A 9,201-nucleotide genomic window follows, 5' to 3' on the forward strand; every position below is an offset into this window, starting at 1 on the left:
GTATGGGTAGCCCCTCTGGGGAGTGATTTCTCGCTTTCTGTCTCTCTGTCTCTCTGGCAAGTGCATGCGCCCTATAGCAACAATCTCTCTTAAAGAAAAATAAAAGTACCCTCAAGTAGAACTATTACCAAAAACCAGGAGGTTCTTCATGTGGCTATGTCTTATATCAAGATGTGACAGGAAGTGATGCATTTAGATGATGAATTAAAGAGTCAAAGTCAAGTTGTAAGGCTTTCTGGGTCTCTGTATGATGTAGCAGTGGCCAGAAGAGAGTCCAGGGAAATGAAGTATTTGCTGACTCTGAGCTTGGTCCCTTTGGAGTATCAGTTATTTCGACTGGACTTTTGACAAGGGCTGGAAACAGAAAAGTAGATCTGATTATAGATCAGATATCTTAATCTTAAAATAGGCAAAAAAAAAAGAAGAAAACACACGAAAACTCCCCAAACCTACACAGCCCCCAAAATTACTAACCAACCTGCTAGTTGGTTTAATCTATCATCTAAAGAATCTTTTTTTTCCACTCTGTGACTTTAATTTTTTAAAATTATTTATTTAATTTTATTTATTCATTCATTCTTATTTTAATTTGACCAGAGAGAGACACACATGGGGGTGAGAGAGAGAGAGAGAGAGAGAGAGAAAAGAGAGCGAGCAAGCCACCAGGTCTGGGACTTGAACCATGGTCAGTCATGTGGGTGTATCCAGAGCCTTAACCACCACACCACCTGCTGGTCCCCTGAACTTTAATGGTTTTTGATAACCACCGGCAAGTCCATTCTGTGACTTTAATGGTATTTGATAACCACAGCCTATATCTATTATGATTATTTTTATGATTCATTGTGTATAATGTATCATTATGGTGGCTTTGTTTGGATACTAAAGGACAACTCCTTAAAACATCGAGTTTTAAGCTATAGGCAAATAGTCACAGAAATGATAATAACTTGCACCTAGAGACCATGAAATCGAAGAGTTACAAGTTTGTATAAAGACTTGTGTGTAATCCTACAGCCCAGATTTTAAAGATTTCAGTAGAACTTTCATAATTTGCCATACTTTTGAAATAATTGATTTATTTGAAGAACTTGGCAAATACTTTAAAAGATAGAGGTAAAACATACCTGGAATCTTGTACTTGATCAAGGGTGGATTTCTGTATGGAAACCGTTCTTCCTCTATCCATAAATAATCACTTGACAACCATTATTGGGCACCCTATGCCAGTAGAGAGAGAGAGGTTATGCTATGGATGCAAAGGTGAGTCAGTCAGTCCAGTGGGCAATACAGCGAGGTAAATGAGTAACTTAGTGCCACAGCGTGGGGTTGTCACAAGTGTCTTCAGAATCAAAAGGGAGAAGCTCTGTATACCCACCTGAGCAGAAGACTTCTCAAAGGAAGGAACTCAGTCTGAATCTTGAAGAATGAGTAAGTGTCCAGGAAGGAAAGAGAAGAAAGGCATTCTGTGTTGAACGAAGAACATGCACCAAAGTGTTGTAAAATGAAAGAACATGATACAAATATGGAACCATCAAGAGTTCCTTAGTGTGAGTAGACAGAGACAGAGGAAGACAGTGAGAGGGAAAATGAGAAGTCACTCCCTAGAAGGGATGGCCTTGCTGCAGTCCCTTCTCTTCCAGTCTCCTCTTGGGATTTTAGGCATGCATGTACACACGCCTGGCATGATTTTTAATTCGCTGAGACTGGGACTCAAACCATGGCTGGCCATGTGGGAATCCAGTGCCATAACCACTACGCCACCCACTTGCCCCAATAGCTTAACATTCTTAATATTTACTATGTGCCAGACACTGTTTCATATATTTCACATGTAGCATATTTTTTAATTGTGATACGTTCATATCATCCCCATTTTACACAGGAGGAAATTGAGACACAGAGGTTAGTACCTTGCTCGAGGTTAGTACCTTGCTCAAGTCAGGCGAGTAAATGGCAGAGTCAGAATCTGGTCCCAGTGATGTGCTTTGTACCTACCGCACGACACTACCTCTTGCTTACCACACCAACACACATGGCTGATGAACAATGAAATGTTGTGATTCTCTTCCATGTAGGGATTGAGAGAGTTGCGTATTGTGTTAGATGGCCAAGTTGGAATGGCAGCTTCACCATCTACTGTGTGATACTAGTTTAGGGCCTGAAACTCTCTGTGCATGTTTCTCTGTCTATAAATTGAAGATAACAACAATAATTTCTTAAGCATTATGTGGAATATGAAATGCATATGTAAAGAACATTCTGGAGTGTTCACATGTAAAATGAGATAAATTATACTAGGTACCATTTTTTATTTTGTTATTTTTTTAGTTCCCAAGTTTTATTCAAGAACTCATACAAAATATTCCAGATAAATGAGCTTTAATCCTCATCTTCCTCCTCTTCTTCATCCTGGTTAATCTGGAAGTAACGTAATTTGTAACTCTCTTGGCTGTTAGCAACCACGTGCAATCAATCACATAGATTATTCTTCTTCAAAAATATTTTGGTGAGATATTTCAAATACCTTTTGGAAAAAGTCACCTCAGAAGTTACAGTGACCTTGCTCTTGCTCCTTTCAATGGTTACAACCCCTCCACCAAGATTCCCAGCTTTTCCATTCACTTGATTCTCTCTTGGAGAAACTGCTCAAAATTGGCAGCATCCTTGATTCCATCTTCTACAGGGTGGGGGTACTCAAGGGTAAACTTCAGGACCTGCTTCTTTTTTTTTTTTTTTTTTTTTTGTCCCCCCTTGCCACAAGCTGTTTCATAGGCGCCATGGCAGCAGCGGAGGCAGAAAGCCCCTTTTTTATTTATATATTTTTCTAAGAGAGATTTTTGCTATAGGGTGTGTGTACTCACCAGAGAGAGAATGAAAGTGAGAAATCACCCCTCCCACTCCCCCCTCCCCAGGGAGGATGGCCATGCTGCAATCTTTTCTCCTCCATTTTCCTCTTGGGATTTTGGGCACACATGCACACGCGCCCAGTGTGAGTTTTAAGCTGCTGGGTCCAGAACTCAAACAATGATCGACTACATGGGAGTCCAGTGACATAACCATTATGTCTTTGGCTGGTTCCATCATTTTTTATTTTTAATTTGGCAGAGGGTGTTTGCACCTGCTAAGGAGATATAGGAAAAGAGAGAAGGAAAGCAAGAAATCACCCCCATCGGGGAGTGGTCACACTGCAGTCTCTTCTCTATTTCTTTTTTCCTTTTGGGATTTTGGGCATGCATGTTTCTTGAGTCACTGGTCTGGGACTTGAACCACACTGTTGGTCATGTAGGATTCGATCCCCTTAACCACCATGCTATGCGCTGGCCATAGGTACTTTTTATCACATGGCCTCATGAGCTGCATCTGTAGAAACATGGAATATGAACAGAGGACCTAATTTTGAAATTTGCCTCCACAGGCTTGAGATCTGGGATTCATTTATTCTTCCCTCCATTCCCCTTCATTCCTTGGCAAAATGGAGCTAATACCATGGAGTGACTTGTTCTTACCCAGCTGCCATTGGAATTACCTGATGTTTGAACCCACCTCATCCCCATCATTCTTAGGTAATTGTTCTGGGGTCTGGCTTTAGAAATCAGGAATTCTAAAAACTCTCCAGGTGATTCTATTGTGCAGTCAAAGTAGAGTGCCTCCTTAGAAGGCTCTTGTGCAGATCAAAACAGAAACTATGTGAAAGGGCTTCATCAATGCTAAAGTACTTCTGAAACCTCGCTGTTTTCCTTTGCCAGCTCTGAATTCTCTTCCTCCTTAACATGAAAAGAAAAGTCAGTCTTGTACTTATAAAAAAAAAAAAAAAAAAAAAGAATCTCCTTTAAGTGCTGGCTGCCACAGAAAGCAGACTCTTGCTGATTCTTCATCTTTGGCTCCAAAGGAAACCCAGCCCTACCCTAATAATAACTCACCAATGGTGCTTTTCCTGGGCCAAACAGCAGGGATCTGGTTGGCAGGGAGCTCTCTCTCCAGCCCTCTGGATGTTCTAGAAGGCACAGACTTGTTGAGCCACTGAGTACCCTCTTTGTGAGGAGGGGAACAAGGAGGACTGTGGGCCAGGGGAGGGGACCATGGGTTTCCAAGGAGTGGTGCAATCTGGGACACAGTTGCCAGAACACTTTGGGATCCAAGAAAGTCCATTGTAGAGGTAATGTGCTGAGGTACGCCACGGGGAAGCCGGCTGATTTAGGGCAAGTGTGTGTACAGAATTGCACTTTTGAGCTCTGACACTGAGAAGAAAGTGTCCTCCTTGTTTTAGCAGTGGTTCATGCACTCCTTTCTCTGTCCACCCTATTTCTTCATTGTTGTCTTGTCATAGGAATCACAAATGGAGATACTTTCATTAGTTCCCATAGGCCTAAAGGTTCTATATTTTGACCTAACTCCAATGGGCTTCCATCAAGTTAAGGCTTATCAGTCATCAGCTACAAACATTCATGGCTGACACTATCCTTGGGCTTTCACCTGGAAGAGCAGGTTAGAATTCAATGAGGGCTGGGACCAGTGGATGGTGTAATAGTTATGTCACTGGAATCCCACGTAGTCAACTGCGGTTCGAGTCCCAGACCTGGTGGCTTAAAACTCACACTGGGCACATGGATGTGTGTGACCAAAATCCCAAGAGGAGAATGGAGAAGGGACTTTAGCATGGCCATCTGCCCCCTCTCCCTGGGGGTGATTTCTCACTTTCTGTTTCTCTCTGTCTCTCCAGGAAGCACATGTGCCCTATAGCAAAATTCTCACCCCCCCCCAAAAAAAAACAAAAGAATTTCAAGAGGGCTTTGTTCAAATAGTTACTTAGCTATGACAGACTATATTTGCTAGTGAGATTCCTAATGCTTCTTTAAGACCAAGCTCTAAAGACCGTATCTCAACAGCTGGGTTCCTGCCTTTTCTCACCACCTTGAGACTGGGTCTCCAAATCCCTTTTGTCAATGCAAGTCAACCTGTCCATCCAACTGTCCATTCCTGAAACCACCTATCCTTCCAACTGTCACTCATTCATCCTTAATTCATTAATTCATTCACCCACCCATCCTTCTATCCATTTATCTGTCTGTCCATTCATTCATGCAACCATTCCTCTTCAGCCATGTTCAAGGTTTTAGTTTCCCATAAGCTTATCTGATGTTTGTATTATTATCACATAGGCATAGAATAGACTCACTACCTGCTAGCTATTTATTATTATTATTATTACTATTATTTTGGAGAGGTTTTTGCTATAGGATGTGTGTGCTTGCCAGAAAGAGACAGAGAGACAGAAAGCAAGAAATCACACACACACACACACACACACTCACACACACGTGGGGGATGGCCACGCCACAATCCCTTCTCCTCCATTCTTCTCTCGGGATCTTGGGCACACACGCATATGCACCCGGCGTGAGTTTAAGCCACTGATTCCGGGACTCAAACCTTGGTCAACTACATGGGAGTCCAGCAACATAGCCATTACATCACCTGCTGATCCCAGCTATTTATTATTATTACTTAATATATCGAATAATTAATTTTAACAAGTTGAGGGTTTTTTCTGTGGCTGATATTATACTGAGGGTACAAAAGCTAGCCCAAATGGAATCTCAAAGATTAATTAAGCATTTTCCATTTGAAAAAAAAGTAAAAAGTAGAGTGAGCAGTGGGCCTAGGAAATGATTAGTGTAAAGTCATGAAGTCGAAGAGAAAGTTCGACTTCTGGGGAAATGTAGGTAGCTCCTAATTTAGTGTAGCAGGGTGAGAGGCATAGAACTTCCAGCGATCAAGACTGGAGAGAGGATCAGCTGGTGGTGTGGTGGTTATGGCGGCTGGATATCACTTGGCCAACTTAGAGGTTTGCATACCAGACTCAGTGCATGTGTGTGCAAACATATGTCCAAAATCTCGAGAGGAGAATGGAGGAGGAGGGATTGTGGCTGTTCCCCTGTGAGGTGATTTCTCCCTCTCCCTCTTTGTCTCTGTCTCACTGCCTTATAGCAAAACTTAAAAAAAAAAAAAAAAAAAAAGGACTGAAGAGTAAGCATCAAGTGATAAAGTCTTGGGTGCCAAGGAGTTAAGAACTGTTGAAGGGATTTCAGCCTTGTAGTTGCATCTGAAATCACCTTGTGACTACTTTGTCTGAATCTGAAAGTGGTTGACTTCTCCAGACTTTCTGAGTTCAGTTGGTGAGAGAACTCAGAGACCAGGCCTGGGAGCCGGGGAGCCAGGGCTGCCAACTGTGGCAGTGCCCTCTGTCCACCAACTTGTGCTGCCACCCCTTCCTCTGACTCATTCTCCTTCTCTCCGTATCTAATCTTTTTCGTCTGTTAGCTTGCAATGCAGGTCTGTAAACCCAGTCAGAACTCAATAAATGTTTGTTGAATGAATCACTGATTCTCGTTGAAGGGGTGTATGTGTGTGTGTATGTGTGTGAGTGTGTACAAAAGACTTCTTAAATTTCATTCACCATTCCAGGCCTATTTGGAGTTGCACTGGCAGAAAGGGACTGGATTAGTTAAAAAACAAAACAAAAAAAACAGGCCATTGGCCCTGGCTCTGCTCTCTCGCTGACCAGCTCTACCTCTTGGCCCAGTGGCTACATACTCTCTTAGCCTCTGCTGCCACATCTATGCGGCAGAAAGAGTGGCCTTTGACCTGCCTGATGCACAGGGGGTAGTTGTGAGCTCTGAGGACGTCCATGCCCAAGAAAGGGCTTTGCTAACTATAGAATGTTGTTCATTCTGAGTAATATTAATAAAGAAACCTCCTCCTCTAGTTTAAGTGATTCTGATGTTGTATTTGAATAATGAAAAACATCCTCCTACCTATTGTATTGGTCATGGTCCCAGCAGGACACTTAGTGTACATTTGGATAAAAAAATTATTTATTTATGTTTTTTAGAGAGATTTTTGCTATAGAGTATGTGCGCTCACCAGAGAGACAGAGAGAGAAAGACAGAAAGCGAGAAATCACTCCTCAGAGAGGATGGCCATGTCACAATCCCTTCTCCTCCATTCTCTCTTGGGATTTTGGGCATGTGCACACACCTACCTGGTGTGAGTTTTAAGCTACCAGGTCCGGGATTCAAACCGTGGTCAACTACATGGGAGTCCAGCGACATAACTATTACACCATCTGCTGGTCCCCGTTTGGAGGTATGTAATAAAGGACTATTACAAAGGGCAGGTGGGGCTTAGGGAGACCAGAAAGCTTGGCAGCATTATTTGGGATTAGTAATAGGGTCAAAGGGAGGGAGAGAGAAGTAGACATGGCATTAATACTCCAACTTTGCACTTCCTCTTCTCTTTGTGTCTCCTGCCAGTTCTTCCATAGGCTGAACTCTACCTGAGTCCAGGGACAAGGTAATCACTGATGTAGTCTAGAGATTACCTTCCTGGGACACAGAGCAAAGTGAAGAAATGTGCAGAGGGGATCTTGGAGTGGGGTCAGATGGGGGGGGGGTTAGCACCCCCACCCCACCCACACTTGCTGCCCCTCCTCTCCAAAGACGTTCAGTTGCTATAAATGCCCCCGCAGCACCCTCTCCCTTTACTGGCTCACTCTTGTTTGTCATCAGCTCTTCATTCTGGTCCACCTCTTCCAATAAGCCTGCCTGCCTGCCTGCCTGCCTGCCTGCCTGCCTGCCTGCCTGCCTGCCTGCCTGCCTGCCTGCCTGCCTGCCTTCCTTCCTTCCTTCCTTCCTCCCTCCCTCCTGCCCTCCCTCCTTCCCTCCTTCCCTCCTTCCCTCCCTTCTTTCTTTCTTAGAATTATTTTATTCAACTTTATTCATCATCATCATTATTATTATTTTAATTTGACCAGAGAAAGACAGAGAGAGAGGGAAAGTGAGAAAGTAAGCCACTAGGTCCGGGGCTCAAACTGCGTTGACCATGTGGGAGTTCAGCGCCCTTAACCACCACGCCACCTGCTGGCCCCTCCTAAGTTGCTTTTAGTCACAATGCTTCTTGTGGGGGTTAGTTGTTCTTGGAGGAGGAGAACTCCGTCTTCTTCTCTGTCCACTCTCTGCTGCTCACCCTGTGCCTAGCACACCCCAGGAAGCATTTGTTGCCCTGATCTTGGAGCACAGTTCTCACTGGGTTTCCCCTTTCCTGCAGAATGTTTGGTGGCTCTCTATTCCTGCGAGTCATAAACATTCCAAACGCTTTCTATGCGGTCTGAAGAGGTCTACCAGCTACCCTTACTCTCAGCTCTCTGGCAAGTTTGCTGAGTTTGGGGATTCCTATCCTTCATTCTCATGCTTTGGGTCACATTAGGATTTATTCCCTTTGTCTTTGGTTCTGGAAAGCTGTATTTTTGATGCATATGATACAGTACTGCTTAGGAAACTCTGGCAATGTTATAGAGGAAGGCCGGCCCTGTAGCCCAATGGTTAAGCATTGTTCCCTGGGAGCTGGATCCCAAATGACAGACTGAGGTTCAAATCCCCTTCCTGGTGGCTTGAAAGATAACTCCAAGTACATGTGTGTGTGCCCCAATTCTTGGTGGGGTGGAGACATAGAGGAAAAAGAATTCTAGTATGCCCGCACATCATTGTGGGGTGCTGTTTCCTGCTCTCTTCTCTGGTGATTGCATGTGCCCTGTGGCAATTGAAAACAAACAAACAAACAAGCAAGTCCAAAGTCTCCAAAGTTAGAGTGGAATTAGAATGCATAACACAGCAGGGACCAGCAGGTGGTGTAATGGCTATGTTGCTGGACTCCCATGTAGGTGACCGCAGTTCGAGTCCCGGACCTGGACCTGGTGGCTTAAACTCACACTGGGCACTGTGTGTACATGCCCAAGATTCCGAGCGGAGAATGGAGGAGAAGGGATTGCGGTGTGACCATCCCCCCGGGGGGTGATTTCTTTCTTGCTTTTTGTCTCTCTCTCTCTCTTTCTGGAAATGCGTGTGCCCTATAGCAGAAAAAAAAAAAAAAGAGAAAAGAATGCATAACACAGCAATACTTATACACAGGTTCTCTTCCTCCCCTATCCAAACATACTTATTTCTCTTACTAAAATAATGAGCTGCTCTCTCCCACTCTAGGCAGGTAAGGTGCTATTCAGCCCCCACCTGAGCAGTGGCTTAGTGTGGGCTACTGGCTAGGCAGGAGAGGTCTGTAGATCCATTCATTCATTCATTCATTGGCTCCTTTCTTCTCCTAACTGTGACCTTGGATGACCTTTGTTTCCTACTATTTCAAGAG

The 9,201-nt window shown here is 43.9% G+C and overlaps 1 pseudogene; it reads right to left on the reverse strand.

Moving 5' to 3' along the window:
• Positions 1-2,328: 2,328 nt before the first annotated feature.
• On the reverse strand, positions 2,329-2,782 carry LOC106735078 (60S ribosomal protein L22 pseudogene; annotated as a pseudogene).
• Between the last annotated feature and the right edge of the window lie 6,419 nt (positions 2,783-9,201).

The sequence above is a fragment of the Tupaia chinensis genome, unplaced genomic scaffold (assembly GCF_000334495.1).
Source record: "Tupaia chinensis unplaced genomic scaffold, TupChi_1.0 Scaffold000291_1, whole genome shotgun sequence".
NCBI lineage: Eukaryota > Metazoa > Chordata > Mammalia > Scandentia > Tupaiidae > Tupaia > Tupaia belangeri.